Consider the following 25258-nt stretch of genomic DNA (forward strand, 5'->3'; position numbering starts at 1 on the left):
TCTCGCTCAAATTTAATGTGCTTGGAAATATCACTCAAATTTGACGTGCTTGGAGGGATTATATTTTCCCTATTATATTTAACGTGCTTCGAGACACCAAAAGAGATCCATATCTTTCCCCCTAGTTAAAAATGGGTCAACAATCCATTTCCCTTTGTTTCAAAGGCTACCAAACCTTCTAAAACATCATTGTAATCTTGAGGGCACTTGTAGGAGTCTACTAGGGGATTTGTGTTTTGTCTCATTTTCGTGGTTTCCTCAATTTGGTTAAAATTTAACTTAAAAAAATTACCAAGAGCACTCTCAACAACATTTGACAACATATTTCATTGGGCCACGATTAAATTTGCCGAGGTTTCTTTTCAACAACACATGCATTTAATTTTGGCACTAGTCTATCTTGTTATTTAAATTTGTCATTTGATTATCTGCTTGTCAATCATATAAATTATATGTTGTTGGTTAATGTATTTTTGTGTATCAAATTAACTCCTAGAGTAATTTATTGTTTTTCTATAGCTTAATAAGCCTTAGTTATTTTAGGGACTACCCCAATGACACACCATGCTCTCCTTTAAGGTCTTTCGTAACTTTTGCTCTCCTTTAAGGTCTTTCATAACTTTTAACAAATGATTTCCGGTCAAGTGATCAGTGCTCAAACCGAGGATCAACCCCCGCCGATAAACACATGTTTTCACCACAATTGAGATCAGGTGAAAGTCCCAGCTATCTCGAAAACCCAAGTAAAAATCCTGGTGACCTCGACAGCCCATGTATGTGGCGGATTTCAGTGGACCCCTTTACAAACAAACAAGAAAACATTTAACTACAATAAATTGAGGACTTGTTGCTACAAACTCGGGAATATTTAGTGAATTGAGCTTTTAAAAAGAATTATATTTGTGAATACTCGAATAATAAACATACTTAAAAACACAACCTAGTAATTTGCAACCCTAGCTACAAGTCATTAGCTTATACATGTCATGGTTTTCCTCAACATTTAACTATATGAAATTTACGGCTTCTTGCTACAGTGAATTGAGAATTTTACAAAGTTTCGTTTACTGGGTATTTATATTTTCACATACGTGTTTCACAAAACCCTTGTAATGCTAAAATTTCGAAAACCTTAATTAACCTAAAAATTGGAAGAAAAATTTAGGTTGGTGACAACTAACCATAATTTAGCTCTCTTGGTGTTGACAAGTTGTGGCTCTTCGATCTTCTTCCTCTTCCCATTCTGTTGAAGCTTGAGGGCCTCCTACAGTCCATCCTTGACCGCAGACTCGATGGCCTCCATGGCCTTGGAAGCTTTGGTCATGTACTTATTTACATCCCTAGTTCACTCGTCTAAGCGAGAATCACTCTTCATCATAATATTCATCTGCTTCTTCAGGTAATCCTCTACAACCTTCTCGAGTTGCCTTTCCTTCGCCTCCGCCTTCCATTCCTCTAGTTTTTTTTTCAACGTTCACCTAGTGGAGCCTCCTTCCACTCATACGGAAGGCATCGAAGTTGTTGGTCTTCTTCTGGCCAAACTTGGTGGCGGTGCCCCTCAGAAGAGAGACGAAACCCTCTTTTCCCGCTATCAGTCGGAGGAGGGTATGGACTTGTGGGTACAAGCCGTCATAGGTGGCGACAATAAAGGCGTCATCACCGATGTGGCGGTTGCTTGAAACAAGCATCTAAAACTACGGAGGGATTTAATCAGATTGAAGAGCCTTTCCTTTAGATCTCAGACCATGAGGTGGGGTGCAGACACCTTTAGGAATTTCGTTTTGCCATCCAAACCCTTGATGAATATTTGATACCTGACGATAGATGGTCTCAAGTTCTAACCCTGCAACACCAAATTGGAGATTTTTTTCTACTGATGGGGAAGCAAACACAATGCAGATAGATCTTCTTAGAAATTATCTATGTTTCCACAAAAGAAGACTCCTCGTCTACCAATATCCATGTAAATATATCAGGTTGGTTGGGTCGGCTGTGTTGTGATGAGTCGATCAGATTCATAGAAAAATTTTTATGAAAGTTCCCATCAGAACTATTTATTTAAATAGAGAATGATTAAAATGTTCCGGTTAAGCTGATTAAAATATTTATAATAAAGAATTTAATATGATAAATATAAATTTCCAAAATGATAATAATAATAGGATGCATTTATGTTTTCATTAAAATTAAAATGGTGTAAAAGAATTTTTATCTATTAACAATAGTCTTGGTGTAAAGTTTTATTTATTTATTTTGAAACATGTAATCTTACAATTTGATTTCCATTTTCAATTTAATTTTAATAAAAAATAAATCCCATGCAAATTAATTAATTTATATTTTTTCAATAATGGGAAACCCTATTATAACTTAGTTTTCAAACCAGAAGTGAGGACATCCATCTCCAACTGCTATCTACGAATGCATCCTAACTCACCACTGTTATTCAAGGAAAACCACATCACCTGGAATGACCCGTTGGTGGTCCATAAAGGGGCAGGCTTTCATTCCTGCCAAATGCCTCTGTGTCTTGGCCCATTAACATGTTTCCTTATGTTCAACGAAGATGAGATCTTAGCCAAGAAGAAGCACTTTTAGGGAATACTCCAGGCCTAATCGATTAATTTATATTTCAAGGAATATATTAAAATAATAGTTAAATTTTTATTTATTTATCAAATTTTGTATTAATACGAGTTCTCTTTAGTGCAAGATTGGCTAGTCTTACATTGACGAAGAAAACCCTGATTCTCTTGCTATTTCCTTTTCAATTAATGTTCTACTAGTTCTAGAATGGCCATACACCAAAACACCAGAGGACTGAGGAACTCACACTACCCAAACAAATTAGGCATCTGTAATGGAAGAATAACCAGCTCATAAAGTTCCTATTTAACCTATTCTACCCCTCCAATTGAGTCAAAAGTTACATCAGTATAATCTATATTTATAACATAACAAGCTATCACAACATGTAAGAGAAAGGAATCGCAATCCAAAAAAGACAGTGCACAATTAAAATGACTAACATAAATGACTAATTTGAATTATTATAGTACTTTTCAAGTAGCCATATTTTGTTCATAAACTAAATTAGTCATTCACGTTAGCCTTTTTTAGTTTCATTACTTATTGTTTAGTCGTATATTTTAACTCGAGACTAAATTAGTCACTTTTAGTTGGGTCACTTAATATTTCTCATTTTTGGTAATATTTCACTTGGAAAAGTTGTGGCGACTAACGTTTTTAGTCACCTGGTCACTAATTTCATCATTTTCTACTAGTGTCGTCAGCCTTGGATTCCTCATGCCTCATCCATGATGCAAGGGCCATCATCTGCAAGTCTCCCAATTTTGCATTGGAGTCCCAAACATTCATGTCAGTTAGGGTGATGTTTTGCAGGTAGAACTCAACCAATTTGGCTTTTGTCTTCAATGTCACTCTTGTCACACAACTCAAGGAACTTCTTGTTGTCCTGCAATGGCATGGACCCATGTTCTTCTAATGTCTTGATCTGTAACTCCATCCATTTGTATTTTAAGAAAAGTGCATAGGATTTGGATGGCATTCTTCATTTAAGTGCTTCCATGGAGAGGCTTGACATTATGGCCAATTGAGTCTCCTCTTGTAATTTCTTCCTGAACCATTTTTTCTTCCTGCAGCTATGTTCTTATGGTGTACTCTATATCCCTCAACTTAATCAACTCCTTGCCCATTTCTAGGAGCTTTTCTTCCATAAGGCCCACATATTCCACTTTCGTAGATTTTGTAATCTGCATCTACCTATGTGTCCTTCCTCTCTCTGCTTCAAGCTCAAAGAAAAGAGGGACTGCAAATTTCTGTGGGATCACTCTTACTCCTTCAATGAACATGTAATAGGAGCTCAAATTGGGCTGTGGACTAGGCTCCTGAATTTCTAGAAAATCTCTCTCAAATGTTCTTGGAGAAGCTGCCCCCTCCTGTACCTGTTGTGATGCATATTTTCCTTCTTTCTGCCCCTTTTTCTCTTCTTGTAGCACTTTTCGTGTTTCCTGTAGTAGGCTCTGTCTTTCCTATAGCAGTCCTTTTCCTTTTGGTTGGAGTGTGATAGGTGCCTTGGGATGCTTAGAGGAGGTTGACATGGTGACAAGCTTCCATACATCGGTTATGGGAGTCTTTGAGATGGCTCTAGGAGATGTGGCTTCCTCAACCTTCCTTTCAATATGTTCTGGCTCCTCTCTTTTTCTTGGTGATTATTTAATCAAAATAGGGGTCCTTGTGGGTGTTTAAGGCTTCCCTTGTCTAATCCTAATGCTTTTCCTTGTTTTGAAATAGAGGGGAGTTTGCTTCTTCTTTTTCTTCTTGGATTTGATGGGTGTGATCAAGGAAGCAAGGGAAGCAACTTACTCCTTTTTAGTGGGTTCAAGAGACAAACTTTTCTACTCTAAGGACATCTCCTCTTCTTCAGGTGCAATGGTTTTCTCAGGGCAGGTTTCTTCCTGCTTCTCCTCCTCTTCTTCTTCCTTTTTTTCTTTCTCCACCTCTTCTGTTTTCTGTGGTTCTTCCTCTATTTTCTCTACCTATACCTTTTATTCTTCTTCTACTTTAGCCTCTTCTTCTTCTTCTTCTTCTTCCTCTTCTTCCTCTTCTTCTCCTTCCTCTTCTTCTCCTTCCTCTCTCGCCTCTGCTTCTTCTCCTTCAACACTAGAGGCTAGGGTCTCACCAAGTTCAAGGACTTGGGTGTCAAGGAAGGCTTCTTTGTCCATATCTCTAAATGTGGACCAAAGGATAATAACTCTTATGTTCTTCAAGGAATCTTCCACTATTAGCTTGATGAGACAATGATGTCCTAAGTGTTGTTGCTTGCCCTCTTTCACCTTCTGGCTCATGTCCATGATGGACTGTAGAAGGAAATAAGGCACACTGAGTCTTTGTGCTATGGTCAATTTGGCTCGGAATCTCATTTCATGGATAATTCTGAACTGGTAGCCATATACTATGCTTAGTCAACCTTCACAAGAAATGAACTTGAGAATGTGGTAGGCCACCTCATCCCAGGGATAGGGGAGGTGATCCAAATGGAAATACGCCCACGGTAGTTTCCCACCCATGGTAGTTACCCATGGTAATGATCCAAATGGAAATCCGCCCATGGTAATGAAACTAAAAATTGTTATAAATAATGAGCCTCTTTTTGTAAGAGGACAGATCATCCAACACAATGCAGTTGCAACAATCATTTGTTGATATAATAAAAGTTAGTTACTGATTTATTTTTTTGTTTGGGTTTGATTTCGTTCTTTTCCTGGTGCAACAATTACTCAGGTCTTGCGAGCCTCCCCCAAGATACATTTCAATCTTTTAGATCTTAGGGGCCTCCCTAAGGTCCAGATCAGTGGCATCAGAGCATGCGTTTCCTAACTTAAGTTTTTTTTTTTTTTTTTCCAGATCTACAGATCTAATTTACTGATGATGGTTTTGATTTAATGTAGACCTTAAACGAGTTCCTTCCTTTGGATTCTCGAGTACAAGCCATATTAAATATTGCAAGGGCTCAGCTCCATTAAAGATCGCATCAACATTTTTATTTATAAATTCGGAAGGCCTGTGGCCGAGGCATAAGAGTCGAGCCTAATTAGGATATATGAAATTTGTTAACAAAAGGTGACAATATTGTCAATTTCTTGGTGTTTCATCTTGTGAATTGGAGAATCAGTTGGGGCCAACAAAAAGAGATGTGTTTGAGATTTAAATATTTCAGGAAGACACTCAACTCGTAGAAGCAACGAGGCCAAGTACATGCAGTGAAGCACATCTAGCACAAAGCGATAACCTGAATTTAAACAACGAGTATGCCAAATATTTTAGGAATCAAATCATTATCATAATTGGATAGATTGATACCAATTATATCATAGAAAAGAGAGAGGGAATAAGAAAAATCCATAGCCTACATCCTTCATCAAGGTTTCATTCTGAGAGAGAGGGGTTAGTAGCAAGCGTCATATGGTCTGTAGAGCTTAGAAATTCCAGGGATCCAGTCATGCTTGCACCATTACAATACATTTTAAAGAGGTTGATCGTGAGTGGGGTTAAAAAACATATCATATTTTGACATAGTTTTGTGGTAATGCATCCATATTTCTTGTTGTAGAGTTCATGATCAAGCACTGATAGGAGACTATATTTCAACAACTAAGACAACCATTTTTGGCATGGATTTGGTAGTTAAACAACTCCATGAACAGAGAAACAATAGTGTCCAACCATAAACCCTCTAAGGTCGCGACTAACGCCCCCTCCACAACACTAAATTTTCCATCAAATTCCATAGCTCCATCCACTGAAACACCCTCTTCTATTCTTCCACCTCAAAGCTTAGCCTCCCCACCATCTTAGAACCCAATCGGGTCAAAAGTCAAAATCCCTCCTTCTCCTCCAGCCCAGGCTCCGTTGGCCACACCATGAGATCACCAACAACACCACGCTCAATTCCACACTCTACCAGAACACCAGCGTGGCCTTAGGTAATTCTAGCTTCATCAGCATCACCAATCTCAAGGGTTCCAAGGTCAGCTTCGGCCTAGTGACATAAGGGTCCAAGCTAGATGAAAAGTATGTCAAGTTCGTGAAATAAGAGGGCTACAACCTGTCAATTTTGGAGGTGAGTTAGCCAATCACGATAAGCATAGTGGGGGCACCTACTCCATCCCCTGCTGATGTGAACATCATGACCATTTTGATAACGGGTGGGTGCAAGATCTTCACTGGCATGATCTTCGCCACATGCATCGTCAAGACATTTGTGGATGCCATCCAAGGTTAGATGACTATATTCGCTCCAACAAGCATTGCCTTTATGGGTGTGTTGGCTTTGTGGGGCCTGCCTGTCACACGGAATCTGTCAAGGGTGCGGACACGACTGACCTTCCTAGAAGTCTAAGACATTCTAATGACAAACAAGACAAAATGGAGTGATCTTTCTCTAAATACACCTTTTACAACATGAAAACTACAAGTGTTTAGGCTTACCTTATTCCAAAACGCTGTTGTTGAAGTCCGTTCTTGACGATCCGGATGAGCTCCTCCTTCAAGTCAATTCCTGCAACCACAAACAATCAAACAATTACCAAGCACTTGCATTTCATATAATAAAACATATATTCAACATGCAGACCAAGGAACACATGAAATAACTCATTAACGCAAGCTATTGAGAAAAATAAACCAGTTTGTATTAATAACGAAACAAAGAAACTCTTACAACCTGGCCTTGGTGTTGTGCAAGTTCCTCCCAGGGTCTATCAAGGGTTTTCCTCTACTTTGACAAAGCTCACCCTCTCCCAAGTAGAATCAAGTGAAGACAATCTCTCCTCACAAAGGCTCTAATGGAAGACCTAAATCCTGCAGCATTTACCCAAAGAAAATGTATAGCTCCAACCTCTTCTCCTTGTGGCTCAATGCCTTTATTTATAGTGCTGTAAAGAGGTTATTCAGGTCCACTATCAATGGGATCATCCCCCTCTATGGGTGGGATAGCTCCCTTATTGATGGGATAAGTTCCCCCTTAATAGAGATACATGAACCAACTGGAGGCGCATCCATTTCATCAAACCGACCTCTAGAATGTTCTAGAAGTAACCACAAGTAACTTTTTCAAGATAAAACTCGCGCATTTTGCCTTTTACAGAGGGACGCACCTGTCCCTTAACATACAGAGCGTCTATGGACGCAGATTTTGTGAACATGGTCAGCGTCCCCGCAGGTAAGGCTAGAGAGAACCTGCGACCCCAGAGATAAACATAGTTTTTACAAGACTTTCTCTCTTCTTTGAGTTTGAGATGGATAACAGAGGCATGAGACTTGCCTAAGAGGGTAGCATGACTGTTGATTTGAGCCATACTAACTGTAAGTAGTCAAGGTGACATTTTTTAGTGTAACAGATTGCCCCCTAAAGTGCGAAGCCTGGAATAGAATAGGGTTTTGTAATTCTAGGAAGGGTGAAGCGCTTTATCATTTCAAGGATTGCCTTGTGGATGGCCTGGTTGGAACCTGCAATTTTCAACACAAAATACATGGATAAGATTATATCATCACTGAGGTAGGCATTCCCATACTCAGATTCAAAACTTTAACTAATGGACTAACTATTCTGATACAGGAATGATCTTGCAGTACATCATTTTTATAGACTTTTGTAGACACAGTATGGACGCAGCCATCTGTTTATGATTAGTCTACATAGACAATGAATACAAAACTCCTCGCAGCCTGGATGGTAGAAACTAGATCCAGGGTCTTCACTTCTACTTCCCGAATTGGTACGATTCTAGCCATGTGATTAAATGATTCGATGTCGAACATGGTAGAAACCACTTGATTACCAGTCAATGATGTAAACTGTTAACAAGCGTGAGAGAAACCACCAGTAATGTCAATGGTCCTCAAAGTACCAAGCACAACCCGTGAAATGTGAATAGATGTTTTGATGTCGAACACTTCACGGAATCCTCTGATCGAAAGTCAATGATGTAAACTGACGTCAAAGGCGAGAAACCTGCCATTGATGCATGCAGACTTCAAGGTACTGTCGATTCCTAAGTCATCTTTCTAGATAATGTGTCGATGTCGATAGAAAGCGACCCGTTGCAGGCAAGCCCGCAACACGAAATCATTGTTCAAGTTGAAGAAATGTTGCTGTAAGGACTGACTCAGGGATGGTCAAATGGATGACAAGTATTTTGCAGATGAAAGTTTTGCTTGCAGACCTCTTGAACACATAACGACACAACAGATGGATTGGTGACGAATAACTCAAAGTTAATCCCTGGAACCCGGTTAAAGACTTTCAAAGTGATTTGGTCAACTGTGAGGTAAAAGATTTCCCAACCCAGGTGAATGAAAAGTGTCGTGTTCAAGAGCGGTAATAAAGTTTCTTCTGAGACAAAAGGTGACAAATAGGTTCATTCTTCTCTTTTTTCCCCCACCATTTCTGGCAAGTACCTCTTTATTTTTAACAAGCTTGAGGAGGATAACATATGCTTGATTATAAGCTCATCCTTCGGACGAGTCCAACCTAGTTTAAATTCGAACCCTAGGAAGGAGTGGTTCGTTCCTGTTTGTAATTGAACAGGTCCTTTACTGTAAAAGTTTAACGAGCCCAGTATAGGAGAAACTCGGCGTTTTTCATTTTTAGAGAGTCTGAAAAACTTAAGGAAACTCCACGTTGAACTTTTTCGTATATTTGTGTCCCTCAAGCCCGAAAAAGTATAAAATAATACCTGGGGGAACCGCTTGATCTTGCGACCAAGGAGTACTTTCATAATAGTGTCGTTAACCTGAAAAGTAAAAAGCGATCAAAGACACGTCGTTTTATTTCCTTATCGAGTTTGAAACGACAAAAACCCGGCAATCTTTTCCTGATTTTGCGGTCAGAAAAGAGCTAAAAGGGGACCGTCTTTTAATTCCGTTTTAACGAGTGAAAAAGAAACACTCGGCGATCTTTTCATGTTTTAGGAGTCAGAAAAGGGCTTAAAAGATGACTCTGAAATTTTGTTTGTGAAAAATTACAATTTCCCTCGAAATCCCTTTGTCCTGCACAAAAGCGACACATTACTCATACCTGTTTAAAATAGGCAAAAATACATTCAAAAACATCTTTTCATGGTAAAAAATGAACTAATTCATCCAAAAAACCTATAAAAAGACCTTTTACCATGTCATTTTTACCGTTTCACTGTTGAGGTTGAAAAAGAGCTTTTGACAAGAAACTTCCCGTGGTTGCTGCGGAAAATCTGACCGTCGGAATCGAACGCCGCTTCACCGAGGTATTTTACACATCCCACTCTTCATTTTTATCCGTTTAGTTTTTTGTTTTTGGTCTCTGTTTCATTTTTTGGGGGGGTTTTGGGTTCAAAATGCGCCCCTCGGCGGACGCAGGTGCCCTTCGGGTGACCTGCGTCCCCCGACTTTTTCTCACACGGGAAAAAGGTCGGGGGACGCAGTCCGCCTTCAGGCGAGCTGCGTCCGGACGCCCTGTGCTACAAAGCCGGGGTGCGTCTTCCGCAAAGGGCGCATTTCAAAACCCCAACTCTCTCAAAAAACCACCAAATTTCTCAAATTAATTTCTAATTGACTCTTTTGATGTGCAGGACCTAAAACATGTTAGACTGGAGAGAGAGAGAGCACGTAGAGGACGATGAAGCTGCGATTAACCACCAACCCTCTCTGGATGCCTTAAGAACATGTGGATTGTACAAATATTGGACCATACCGGGCATGAGGGGCCAGGTAAGATTTTTGGAATGGCTGGTTGAGCGATGGAACGTTCAAGATCAATGTTTTTACATTGGAGGGCACCAGCTCGAGATAGAGCCCTCGGATGTATACTTTCTCACTGGCTTGCCAAACAGAGGTGAGCAACTCAACCTTGCGGGGACCAGGCCGGGTGGCCAATCCCTTGATGATCTCCGCGAGGAGTGGTGCAGACCAGGGACTCGCCATAAAAAAGGCGTGGAGATAAAGCACATCGCTCTGGCGGAACTTAGAGTTATTGCATTTACGGTCACCAGGATTTGTGGCGCGGCCGCCTTGCACATTGCCTCCGGATCCCAAATGCGGATGGCAGTTGACTGTTACCAAGGCACCATCTTCAACTGGTGCGAAGCTGTGTCGGCTCATATGAAGAGCCAACTGACCAAGGCAAAGAACGGACGACTAAAGACTTTTGGATATGGGCCTATAGTCGTGAGCTTTGCCTTGGAGAGAGTTCCTATGCTGATCCCTCAGCAACTCACTGTTGATGACTTGGGTCCTCGGGAGCCAAAGCTTGTTCGATGGGTTGCGGTGATGGCCCGGCATCCTGACGAGGGTGCTGCAGTGGTTCGATTCTCAGACAGTTACTTCGACTGGCTAGAGGGCCAGCTTTTTGTGATACAAGACTTTCCATATGCCGGAATGGATTTCAGAGGTGATCCGGACATGGTTCTTCCACAGGGAGAACAATGGGATGACAGAGGTACTTTCATTTTCACAAGTTTTCTAATTATGTATTTTTTTATTTTTCATATATATCGTCTCAAAGTAACAGTAAAATTTTAAAAATGCAGATGTTGGACCACAGCGTCCAGCCAATCTCCGGCCTTACGACAGACGACATCCAGCTGCACCGGCACCGGCCCCACAGGACGCGACAGCAGAAGTACTAGCTGATTTGGAGCATGATCTAGAGCGTCTCACGGCAGATATACCTGAGACTACTATGGACGATATTCCTATGAGGCTTCAGCGCTTCGTAGTCGCGGTCCCTGGACCGTTTAGGAGATTTTTGCGTAAGATAGCCCGCGCAGTGGTGTCGTACAGAGAGCACCACCAGTGATTGACTAGTCACTTTTGTAGTCACATGTGACATTTTTGACTTTTTGTACTATCATTTTGCCGATCATAAGGTGTGTTAAACCTATGATCGAAGACGATGTATATTTTTTGGACACACTTCTATCTATATCTATATATCACTATTACCGGCTTATCTTGTTTAACATGTATGATGAAATGTCTTTAAATTTACTTGCATGATTATTATAAATGTCTGTCCAACACTCGAGAAGCAATTGCATCTGCTAATGTATTCAAAGACCTTGGAATATGTTGATATTCAATGTAATCAAATTCACGTTCCAAGAGACGCACTCTCAAAAACAACCTTAATAACACAGGATTTCTAATGGCATAAACTCTATTAAGCTGTAATACAACAAGTTCAGAATCTAACCTCACTATCAAACGTCGAATTCCAAATGAAATAGATTCGGATAATAATTCAACCACTGCACTGTATTCTGCAATGTTATTCGTTGTTTGACCGAGGCTTACCCCATGCATAGAAACTAACTCGTCAGAGGGCGAATAGATAACCCAAGCTGCGGAAGAGATATTCCGTGTACTACGACAAGCACCATCAGCAAATCCAATGTATGTTTGGAGAGGCGTCGACATCTACAATATCAAGAGTAAAACCAAGATGAGCCAAAATAATGACGAAAAACCACACTTGCTAAGCTAAGCACACTGACTAAACTAACACACTTGCTAGCTAGAAAGGAAATCTAACCTATCTAAAAATTTCTCCATCCATCATTTTAAGCATAATACCTCTTTAGGTAAAGTCCATTTCTGGGTTTGCCCAAAGAGTCCCCATCAAAATCAACTAACTCATAAGCCCCTTTTGCTAGCTTTCGCTTTACAATGTAGGGCCCATGCCACATGGGAACGAATTTTCCAGCACCTAGCTTATCGTTAGCTTGATCATATAATAGTACTAGGTCTCCTTCCGAAAAACTTCGAGGGGTTACATTTTTATCGTACTGAGCTTTCATTCGTTTCGCGTGAGTCTCGATAGCTAAAGTAGCGTCACGTCGAGTCTCATCTAATTTAGCCAAGTATAACAACCGTTTCTCCTCTTCGGAAGTAGCTGGAAGTAATTCGACAGCCATTTGAAGTGATGGGATTTCGCACTCAATAGGTAACACAGCTTCTAAGCCATAAACTAGCTGAAAAGGGGTGAAACCTGTTGAATTTTTCACTGAAGTTCGATATGCCCATAGCGCCGAAAATAACATGTTATGCCAATTCGTTCGATGGATACCAATGATCCGTCGAATCATGATGACTAGAACTTTGTTGATTGACTCAACCAAACCGTTGGCTTGCGGATAATAAGGAGTAGAGCTATCGTGGCGCAAACCAAGCTGGCTTGTAAGCTCAGTCATCATGACATTTCGAAAATGGCTTCCATGGTCCGTAATGATTGCTTGTGGGACACCAAACCTAGTTATGATATGATTGAATACGAAAAGTGCAGCTGTCTTGCCGCTTGCGTCGAATGTAGGCATCGCCTCGGCCCACTTAGTAAAATAATCAACCGCAAGGATGATATACGCATGCCCCCCGGCCGAGTGAGGGTTACAAGTAATAAAGTCAATGCCCCATTTGGCGAATGGACCAGCGGCAATTATAGGGTGGAGAGGAGCAGGTGGAGCGCGCATCTTGCGATCAAACACTTGACAGTTGTGGCATTTTCTGACGGCAAGGATACAATCTTTAAACATAGACGGCCAGAAATAGCCAGCGCGCAACACCTTCTGAGCTGTGGCATACCCAGACATATGACCGCCACATGCTCCAGAGTGACAATCATTCAAAACTCTCTCAGCCTCATCGTGAGTTAAACAACGTCGAAAAACTAAGTCTGCCCCCAGGCGATAAAGTGTATCTCCAATAATTCTGTATTGCTGGGATTGAAACCGAATTTTTCGACGGTTTTCCTTGGAAGCTTCAGGCCGAAAGGTTTGGGTTTGGAGATAGATGATTATATCCCCATACCACGGATCTACAGTGCTAATAAGAAACAAAGATTCGTCCGCAATGGACTCCTCTGCCACAGTCTCTGTGTCAGCACTCGGGAAATCACACATCAATTCCGCGAAGACTAAAGATTTCTTAGACTTGGACTTCTCAAACTCCAAGTCGAACTCTTGCAGGATGACGATCCATTTAGAGTACTTGCCCCCTAGCAGTTGTTTTGTCAAGATATAAATCATAGGGTTGCAATCCGAAATAACAGTAGTTTTGCGGAGAAGAATGTAGTGACGAAAACGCTGGACAGCTTGAACGGCTGCCAGGGCCAATTTCTCCACATGTGAATATTTTAACTCAGTTGGATTTAAGGTTCTGCTAAGGTAATATATCACATGCTCTGCCTTGAATTCATCTTCTTGAACTAACACCATTCCAATGGTGGAATGCGAAGCTGCGAGGTATAAGAAGTAGTCCTGGTTGTAGTTGGGAGGATGCAATAACGGTGCATGGGTCAACGCGTGTTTTAATGCATCAAAAGATTGTTGAGCAATCTCGTCCCAAAAGAATTGTACGTTCTGTTTCAACAACCGTGTAAAACCTTTAGTGACCTCGGCGTAGTTAGGGATGAATCGGCGTAAAAAGTTCGCTTTCCCTTGCAAACTTTGGAGTTGGCGCAAACTCGAAGGAGGAGGCAATTGGATGATAGCCTCGACTTTCGAGGGATCGACGCGAATGCCGGTTTTGGAAACAACAAATCCCAGCAATCGACCTGTTTCTATACAGAAAACACACTTGTGGGGATTCAACCGAATTCGATAATGCCTACACCTCATAAAGATTGCTCGTAGGTGGACAAGGTGATCAGCTCGGTGTAAAGAATGAGCAGGCAAATCATCGAGATAGGGTTGCACAATGTGCTTGATGTCATGAAATGCATAAGACATGGCCCGTTGAAAAGTAGCACCGGCATTCTTAAGGCCAAAAGGTAATTTGCAATAAGCAAATGTCCCCCATGGACAAATGAATGCCGTTTTTGGTTGATCGGCAGGTAGAATATTGATTTGATTATAACCTGAGAAACCATCCATGAAGGAAAACATCTCACTTCCGGCACAATCATCAATAATTTGATCGATATAAGGCGTAGGATAGTTGTCTTTTGGACAAGCTCGATTGATATCCCTATAATCGATACAGATTCTTATTGTTCCTTGTTTTTTATTGACGGGAACAATATTCGATACCCAATCCGTTAACGGGATCGGATAAATGAAACCTGCTTTCAACAGCTTTTCGACTTCTGCTTTGATTGCAGCTGCTTTTCGAGGGTGAATCTGACGCAACCGTTGCCGAATGGGTTTAGCATCCGGGTAGGTTTTGATTTCATGAACAACAATGGCAGGATCGATTCCTGGCATTTCCTCGTAAGACCAGGCAAACACGTCGCGGAATTCTTGGAATAGGGCCTTGTAAGTTTGGATTTCTTCTTCAGTACATGCGGCACCTATATGAATGTTCTCCTCGATTCCGGGCTTCACTGAAATATCAATGGGAATAGTACGAGAAATATTCCCTAAATTCAGCTCTGAATCAGAATGTTTCGTTGGATCCTGAGCGTCTTTGACATATTCAGCGGTAAAGATAGATGAAAAATCATTTTCAAATGCATCATCCTTAGGTAAAAACGAAGATCTGTGATGGAGATCTTCCCATGGTAGATCATCTACACTTAGGATTTCGCGAAGTTGTTCGTCAGATGACACTTCTTCGGGAAACGTTATCCGTTCTAAGGGTGAGGTGAAAAGTGACTCTTCACTGACCACATTCATTTGGTCGGTTGAATGAAAGTCGGTAAAAGACATAAGAGCTTCATAAGCAATCTCATACGGACTCAACGGCATAACATCACCGAGTGAGTCTAGCTCAGAGTCAGAGGGAACATACCAAGGATCATCATAAATAATGTTTTCTGACGTGATCATATGAATTGTTGCGAACGAAGGGTCTGCATTGAGTGGAGGGAGAGGAAAAGTTCCCAGTAAACCGGAATCCTTAACTAAACCTACACCAATGTCCCTATAAGGGATTGTCGTTTTACCAACATGCTGGATAGTTTCTAAAGAGGTTGGGTCGGATGAAAAGTATGTCAGCTGATCAATAGTCACGATCTTACCGTTATGTGGAAACTTAATGACTCTGAAGACCGATGAAACGACCGCTGTCATAGCATATGACCAACTTCGACCCAAAAGAAGGTTGTAGTCTAGAGGGGCATCAACCACTTCCACATCCAGACTAACGGTTTTACCTTCGACCCCTATAGGCAATTCTTGTAGAATACCAAACGGACGGAACCCACGGCCATCAAAGGCCTTAAGGATGGTGGGGGATTGGTTCAACGAAGGAGAACCAAGCGATCTCCAACATTGAATCGACATAATACACGTAGAAGCTCCCTCATCAATCACAGTCCGATGAATAGGCCTGTTTTTGACTATCACTGGAATTTGGAAAGCCATTTGATGGGGGAGACGCGGTGTACTACTTTCTAGATCAAAGATCATTAGGTTCGGGTCCTGAACATCGACAGCTCCAATAGCCGACAAAAGCAATTTTCGTTGCGCTGGACATGATTGCAGCACTTCGAGTGCCGACATTGCTGAAGGTGAAACAGCTAAGTCTTCAACAATGTTGTAATTCTGGGCTGCTCTCGCATGTGGATTGAAAGCAGACCTTCGAAGTACACCCTTGGCGGGCGGCTTAATCACTAAGTCTGGGTTAGGTTTTTCGATCTGTAGTGGATCGGAACCAGGAGCTGAGGTTGATGGGTTAGAGTGAGAAGATTCTGCTTCTTTACCATCAACAGGAGCCTTACTACCATAATCTTGCGATCGAGTCGCAATCCTGACATGAGACATCATCAAAATGGGTTCTTCACTGGCATTCGAAGAAGAACCTATCATCTTATTTTCCTGCTCGGGAAATGGATTCTTTAACACAGCAGGAGTGGGAGAACCTTTAACTATTTTCACTACCTCGGCCCGATGAGGGCAGTCTCTCGTAAAATGATCTTCTTCACAAATGAGACAAGGATAACGAGGTTTGCGCTTTTCGTCATTGGTTTCCGACTTTTCCGTTTTCTCCTTTGGAGCCTTGTCTGCTTTAGCCTTCTTCTTTCCTTTCTTCTTTCCACCGTTTTTGGATTTGGCCGTAGATGACTCTACAGCGTGAATGTCGGCGGTAAGTTCAGGAGGAGAAGACTCTCCTGTCGGAGAATCAGGCAAAGTGATAATTGGAGTATTGGAGGTCTTGGAAGACTTCTTCTTACTCTTCGTAGTCACGATACCGATCATACCATCAGCGGCATGAGATCCCGAAGGAGCAGCAGCGATTTGGTTTGACTTTGGAAGATCCGGAATTTTCTCGTGTAACGTACCCGACTGAGTGTAAACTAAGTCAAGGTATTGTGCCTGAGCAATGACTTGCTCCTCAGTAACTACTCCGGCCTTAGCTACATCTTCAGTAATTCTTGGTAATAATGATTTGACAAACCATTCAGCTAAGATTTGGTCCGGGATAAAAACTTTCACTAATCTTCTTCGACGTCTCCACTCATGGATGTGATCAGAAATGTACGTGGATGTCGATTGTTTTAGCGAAGTTAATAATTCTGTACCATTATCGTATCTGACTGGTAACTGAAAATGAGTTAAGAATGAAGTAGCTAACTGGCTAAAGTTGTAAAAAGAAGCCCGTGGTAACTCAATGTACCACTTGGCTGCGAGACCAATGAGTGTACGCTGGAAAAGACGTAAGCGGATAGAATCATCTGAGATGGAATTTGATGCACACCAGAGGTGGTAAGTCATCACGTGATTAGACGGATCCTCTCCAGACTTACCTTCGAACTTGGGTATATCGCTGGGCAACTTATTTGGCATTGGCGGCCAGAACGGAAGATATTGAATTGGATCGTTCGTTAGGCGCGTCAAGTCGGGTAAATCTAAAGTCGCAATAAACGGTAACTGCCGGTTAGGATCTCTAAAACTCTGAGTCACAATACCAGCCCCAGGAGGAGGATATCCAGGATAACTAGGAACAGGAGTCGCATTTGGGATATTATATCCTCCTGGAAAACCAGGATTAACCGGACCGTACTGGGGTTGCTGAGGTGGTTGATAAGTGTACCCAGGATACGGTTGATACTGGTAAACCGGTTGTTGGGCAGCTTGCCCAGGTTGATACTGTCCCTGGTACGGAGGTTGAACAAATTGAGGTTGAGTAGTAACAACCGTACTTGTACCAGGTTGGCCTGCAGGCATCTGGACTGTGGTTTGAACCGTGGGTCCAGACAACGGTACAGATGTCTGAGGAGCGGTTACAGGGACAGTAGAAACCGGAGCTGCCGATACTCCAGAAGTAAGCATGGTAGATGAAGCGGTAGTTGCTGCAGCCGTGTGAGGTGGAGTACTAGGTGCAATTGGCGGCTGAGTAACTACAGAAGTTACAGGGGTCTGAACACTTGACTGGACAGGTTGCGGTTGCTGGGGTGGACCAGGAACTGCAGGTTGTCCTGCTTGAGGTACCGACTGTATACTTGGTTGCGACATCTGTTGACCCTGTGACGGATCCCATGTTAACATTCCAGGGTATTGACTCGTAACAGGTTGAGGATACTGAGATCCATAGCCGTATTGAGGATAGGGTTGATAACTGTAAGGTGCAGTCCCATATGATTGCCCTTGAGGTGGTTGATAACCTTGACCAGGGTATTGACCCGTAGGTTGATAACCTTGAGGTAAATACGAATACTGGGGTTGACCTTGACCTTGAGGTTGGTATCCTTGAGGTTGATACCCTTGGGGTTGATACCCTTGGGGTTGCCATCCTTGAGGTTGCCATCCTTGAGGTTGATACTGATACTGAGGTTGACTTTGGGGTACATATTGAGGCTGGGGTTGATACCCTTGGGGTTGATACCCTTGAGGTTGCCCCCCAGTCACGAATGAAGTACCTTGAGGTTGCCCCCCAGGCATTAACGAAGGTTGCCCCCCAGGCGGTAATTGGCCACCTTGAGGTTGGTTAATGGGAGTTGAACCTGACATCATATAAACGTCACCTATACTCAATGGTACATTACCAGTGTTTCCAACTAATAACCCATGATCAATGGGTTGAGGAGATGCTCCCGCAAAGGTACCAGAAAGTGATTGATACCCAGTAGGAACAGAAGGACCGCCATGTAAAAATGATTCAGGACTTTGTGAAAACACAGATGACTGACCAGACATATTTACAGGAGAATGAATTCCTCTAGGTGGAACCGGAGTACGAGGTGTAGAAAAACCTACTGAGTTGTCTAAAAAATTGGTTAATGCAAGGTACCAAGATTCACTTCTAGGAGGACTGTAAAAGATGGATTCACGCTCCCTTAGATCAAGGGTAATTAGATCTTCAGAATCAGAAACGCCTATTTCTTCCTCTGGAACAAGTTCTTCTATAGCAATTAATCCAACAGGAAGATTTTCGGTGATAATTCTTTCTATTCTTGGTGAATCAGGAACACTAGGAGTTGGAGTAACAGGTTCTGAAATTTCAGGTTCTTCGCCTGTTTCACTGGCAGATGAAAAACTACCAGCAAGCTCGGAAACTGTAACAGCTTCGGGATTGTAACCTGTTTCTAATCTTTGGTAATCTGGATGGACTACCAAAGAAGATTCTCCTTCTTCAGGTGAACCTACTTTACTGCCACTAGGAGTTACAAGGACCTTTAAACCCTCTAAATAACTGGGGTCGTCTCGAGGAGGTGAACCCCTAAGTTCACGGGATCTTCTCAACAATTCGGCCACAGAAACAACTTCAGGAGACTGGCCCGCAATGCGACGGGACCTTCTCGGTAATTCCGCCACAATTAAAGATTTTTAACTACAACACACGAAAACAAAGTAAAAAATTTCAAATCAAACCACCTAAAGTCTTCTAAAGAACCAATCAAATTTGAAGCACACGCCTAAATAATCTAGAGCGTCAAACCACACACAAACAGTAGTCTTCCGGACCAAAAGCGCTAGTTGGTGATTAGGCCCAACCTCGCAGGATTCAGTACAGAAATAGTGGGTGGAACAGTTACCCCGGCAACCTGCTTAATGAATAGACTGGACCAAGTTCCTCCACTTTAACCGTCTCGAAGTGAAGCGAACCCCCCAGAAAATCCAAGTGAGTATAACCGACGTCTGCTCCAGGTACAGTGGGACCTTCCCTCCACCGTCACCTTGGGTAGAATCCTAGATATTATGGCCACTAAGGTTACCAATCACAACAATTACACCTGGGGGAACAGTCTAAACTCCGACAGCACGCAAGGGCAGAGTAGCAAGCTCCAATCCCCTTACCGGCTCCTTGACAACAATCCAAGGTTTACCGATAAGTGACCCCTGGCTCCTCGACAATGGTTAATCCGAGGTTTACCGTTTGTAATACGTACTGCCTGGCGTCGTTCCCAACGAGGGAGGAATGATCCCCTCACTGGTTCGGACACGAGCTCGTGTTTCTCCTTTAAGAGGAGCTTTCCCAGAATGTAACTGAAACAATTGGATTTGTTCTACTCAAGATAGACTATCTGTTTGGTTTTGTAGTCTTGGAGAGTTAAGTACTCACCTACTCCAAGACCCTAGCCTAAGCTATGTTGGTGCTTCAGAGCCCTAGAAAAATAAAGATTACTAGATTGATTTTAATTTAAGCGTTACTTTTAAGGTTGTTTCTTAAGTCAAAAGGTGATGGAAGTGAAACTAGTGGTGTGTTGACTCGACTCGAAACCACTACAAAATGCACCTAAAATGATTTATCCACTACTTTACTTTTTCGATGAATTGCTTAACTAAAAAGTTGAGAGAATGCAATCTTTATAAAAGCAACTTCTTAATTGAAGACAATCAAAGAAACAATTCGTTTTTCTTTTCCAAGCATAAAAACATAACTTCTCTTTACATGCACGAAAAAACTCTTTTCTTCTTTTGAAAACAAAAAGCTACTTGAAACAAGACTTTTTAAGAAGATGTTTTTGTATTTTTCTTTTAATAAAGCAAGTAAATCTAATGTAACCAAAAAATCAATCTTAACAACTCTTAAAATCTATGAAAATGCACTCATAAGCAAACTAAAAGCAAATTTACTCTAAGCAATCTTAACGAGGCCAAAACTAACAATGATTATTTCTAAGGTGTTTTACTTGATCACAATCAAATCAAGGACTAGCTTATTGCAGAATCAAAAACTAGCCAAAACAAAATTCTAATCTTTTTGTCCTTTTTGAAAATGGAAATCAATACTTTAAAAACAAGCAAAGCGAAATTTGACCCAAAACAACTCAAATGACAAGTTGCTCACACAAGGAGACTTTACGACAGGCTCAACTTCTAAGAAGGTTGACTAACCAGAGATATCTAAGGCTGGACAACTTTCTAAGCTCAAAGTTACTACAGAACCTATTCAAAAATCAAACCCTAGGTCTAAACTTCGTTGAAAACCACTAAAACACTCAAAGCTCACAAAACTAGTTCAGGTGAGAATTCTTGACAGGGTACTAAAGGATCTGGGCAGAAAACACTAAGGAAAAACAAAATCTAAAAGTAATTTAAAGCAAAAATGGAATTTTCTTAACTTTTACAGGAAGACGCAGGCCACCCGTTGTCACAGGTGCGGCCCCGCACTGTGCAGTCGACAACAGCGCGTCCAAGGACGCACTGTGCAGCACACAGAGACTGCGTCCTTCTGGAAAAAGGAAGAAAAACTAAAGCCAACTAAATCTAAAGCTAAGCCACCCAAATACTAATTCTCACAGTCAAAAACCAGAAAATAAAAATGATTTTCTCAAAGCAAAGTTCATATAAAGGAAAAGACTCTCTCATTAATGGATTCCCCAGCGGAGTCGCCAATTTGTCACACGGAATCTGTCAAGGGTGCGGACAAGACTGACCTTCCTAGAAGTCTAAGACATTCTAATGACAAACAAGACAAAATGGAGTGATCTTTCTCTAAATACACCTTTTACAACATGAAAACTACAAGTGTTTAGGCTTACCTTATTCCAAAACGCTGTTGTTGAAGTCCGTTCTTGACGATCCGGATGAGCTCCTCCTTCAAGTCAATTCCTGCAACCACAAACAATCAAACAATTACCAAGCACTTGCATTTCATATAATAAAACATATATTCAACATGCAGACCAAGGAACACATGAAATAACTCATTAACACAAGCTATTGAGAAAAATAAACCAGTTTGTATTAATAACGAAACAAAGAAACTCTTACAACCTGGCCTTGGTGTTGTGCAAGTTCCTCCCAGGGTCCATCAAGGGTTTTCCTCTACTTTGACAAAGCTCACCCTCTCCCAAGTAGAATCAAGTGAAGACAATCTCTCCTCACAAAGGCTCTAATGGAAGACCTAAATCCTGCAGCATTTACCCAAAGAAAATGTATAGCTCCAACCTCTTCTCCTTGTGGCTCAATGCCTTTATTTATAGTGCTGTAAAGAGGTTATTCAGGTCCACTATCAATGGGATCATCCCCCTCTATGGGTGGGATAGCTCCCTTATTGATGGGATAAGTTCCCCCTTAATAGAGATACATGAACCAACTGGAGGCGCATCCATTTCATCAAACCGACCTCTAGAATGTTCTAGAAGTAACCACAAGTAACTTTTTCAAGATAAAACTCGCGCATTTTGCCTTTTACAGAGGGACGCACCTGTCCCTTAACATACAGAGCGTCTATGGACGCAGATTTTGTGAACATGGTCAGCGTCCCCGCAGGTAAGGCTAGAGAGAACCTGCGACCCCAGAGATAAACATAGTTTTTACAAGACTTTCTCTCTTCTTTGAGTTTGAGATGGATAACAGAGGCATGAGACTTGCCTAAGAGGGTAGCATGACTGTTGATTTGAGCCATACTAACTGTAAGTAGTCAAGGTGACATTTTTTAGTGTAACACTGCCCCAGGTTCAACGTTAGTTAGCCAAATAGTGGCCCTTTCGGCATTAGTCCACAGGGCGTGGACCGAAGTCTCACCCGAAGCAATATGGGGGCATGATGGAACCAAGTTTCCGCACCCTGAGATGGTCGTGATTTCGGTTTATAACCTCTATTCCTACTTTTGCACAGGTCACTAAGCTTTAGGGCTCTGTCAGTCTACCCTATATTCCACCCTTCAGTACCTCCACGAAGGTGTACAATTGACCTTCACGTAGCCTTAACCCACGATCTATGTACTTTCACGTTGCTATGACATCATATTGTATATGTTCCCAAGTTATATTAAGTGTTTTACTTATATTACTAATCAACCACAATTAGTGCCACATAAACTGATATCTTTACTTGTGCTTAATTAACTAATACAGTCACATACATTAGCGCATCACATGAACATTGTAAATTAAACCTAAAACACCATATAACTAGATGCATTAACAAGAAATAAATACAAAGAATTTGTGGAATACCTCTCTTTATTGATATCTTCATATTAATACAGACTCTATCCACGCTACGCACATAGCTGCAGGGGTCTGCGCACTAAGTTGCGGACTTCCACCCTAGGCCTCTGCGCACTTAGCTGCAGAGCCTTTACCTATGCTAAGACCCGAGAACACTTAGACTCTAGTTCTTAACTCCTTACTTTATTCTTTTCTCTTCGCTAAAGACTACTTAGAGCTTACTTAGCTCCTTTTTATACAATCCCATGGTCCACGTACCATGGGTGGATCTTTATAGCCAACTTTACACTTTACAAAATAAGGGCGGAAAACCCTTTATGACTCTTGACACCTTCACGCTTTGCGACCATAAAATGCAGAGACTTTACAACTGTATTACAAAATTGTCCCAAAATATGGGATTTTAGCCCCAAAAATTTCCTTAGGGGAACTCATTCCCAATAGGCCCCCAACACAAACATGGTGACTCGCCCTTGAGTCACTCCGCGGGCGCAGAGTGATTAGCATGAAGACCTCCCAGCTTGACCTGTATGACGACAACCTCAGCAGTGCACTATGTGGCTGCCTGCTTCGCGTCTTCAACCAACTACTTTGTTGTTGGTCCTGAACTGGAAGCCTAAAACTTCTGTTGAGTTTCCTGCAGATTAGCAAGCTTGTCTTCAATAGAGGTAGTGACTGAATAAGCCTCATCCAACCTGGGCTTCAAGCATGCCTTTAGCACCGCCTCTTTGAGTTGCACTGGATCTACCTATTCTTTCAGTGCTTTGGCCTCCTTCAGTTTCACCAATCTCTGTGTGAAAGCGATGGTGCACGTTGTACCTTTTACTTCATCATAACACTATTGCAGTTCTCGCGCCTCTGTCTCCAGCTGTTGTACATTAGGGTCCTCCTGCAGGCTCATCAGGACCTTGAACGACTGTTCAAAAAGTTGTGTGCAGTCTGCTACTGCACTATCTACCACCGCTATCGCCTCTATGACAACGTTTATACGTTGCTCCTTTACTTCTGGTGGAGTTGAAGGCTGGGCCTTCAACTTTAAATTTGCAATCTGGAGGTTTATATCTAACTGAACCTTAGTCAACTCTGTGCGAGCATCGCACACCCCTGTAGCTAGCTTGTAGACCTATTCATCTACCTTCACCTCCTCAGGAGTGACCAATTCAGGGACCATTCAACAAGCTTCCTTCATGACCTTAATCATGCACATATTTGTGTTAGTAAGTTCCACCATGGAAGTGAGGGCGGTGTCTCACTGCAGGGCCATCTGTTCATTATTAATATTCTGCTCACTGATCACTTGCAAAGCACGGTGTTCATGGGCCCTCAGCTCCGCGATCACTCCATCCTACAATAGGTGGAGCACCTCACTAGGGAGCGCTGCCAAGTTCAACCCCACTCCCTTGAGGGCGTTGACAGTGGGCCTGTCAGCTTCATTTTCTGTGGTTAGTGCTCCATCTGGCAGCACTATCGCGTGGGAGACCTTCGCACGCAGCATCTCGACAGCTTCTGAAGTACCAATAGCAAGGCTGGTGGACACTGGCCAGTCGGTGATGCATGGGTCTGCGACTCCTGCAAACCCGTCTAAATGGCCCCCAATAGTAGCTATTGCTGCTGCTCAAATTGTTGTGGTGCCTCCGTGATGACATCCCACATTGCGTCTCCAATGTCATGCAAATATCCCTCTGTGAGGGTGATTGGGTCCAAAAACGCGTTACTGGCCTTGGATTTCTTCCTCGACCCCACTTTTTCTTATTCCCTTAGATGCTTGATGCGGTCCAACATCATCTACGGGTCCGCGCCATGCTGCTCTACTTTCTCATCCGTTTCTTCCTCTATTTCGGGCGAACGCAACCTCATGCCTTTGTCAAAGCCACGCTCTATTTTTCCTATCTTCTTTTCCATCTACTGGGTGGCATCACGTTCCACCCGGGCCTTGTTAGTGGCCTCCTTCTTCCTTTTCTCGTGTAGCTGCGCCATCTTGAGCTTGGCCTCCTCCTTTTTGCGCTGCGCGGCGGACTTGCTCGACCCCACCGCCAAGTCTGAGGTAGTGCGCCACTCTGTCGGCCAACGATCAAGAAATACATCAATCGTGTCATTCGTTTCCAAGTAAGGCAAGTCATACCATGTCTTCTCAGGGTCCTTTCGTGCCCTGATTAATACGTGGTGAAAGTCTACCTTGAAATCTGCATACTCTTGCAGTTTGGTAAACACAGTAGGTGATAATCACGGGGTGCGATTTATAGCCATGCGAGTGTTCATTTCCATAAAGATCCAGAAGATCTTTCTATCCTTGATGCATTGAGCATCCTTGGTCACCCACAACAATGCGTACTCACTGCTTTTGGCAGGTCCGATGCGACCACGGGGAATTGACTGTCTTTCGGCAACTCCCAGGCTACCAGCATAATAGACAATAAGAGCCAT

The 25258-nt window shown here is 42.2% G+C and overlaps 1 pseudogene; it reads right to left on the minus strand.

The window, feature by feature from the left end:
* Nucleotides 1–1141: 1141 nt before the first annotated feature.
* Nucleotides 1142–25258, minus strand: LOC149178305 (uncharacterized; annotated as a pseudogene).

This window comes from Pinus tabuliformis, chromosome 4_1 (assembly GCF_031772625.1).
Source record: "Pinus tabuliformis cultivar Carrire ecotype Pingquan chromosome 4_1, CPIR1, whole genome shotgun sequence".
Taxonomy (NCBI): Eukaryota; Viridiplantae; Streptophyta; class Pinopsida; order Pinales; family Pinaceae; genus Pinus; species Pinus tabuliformis.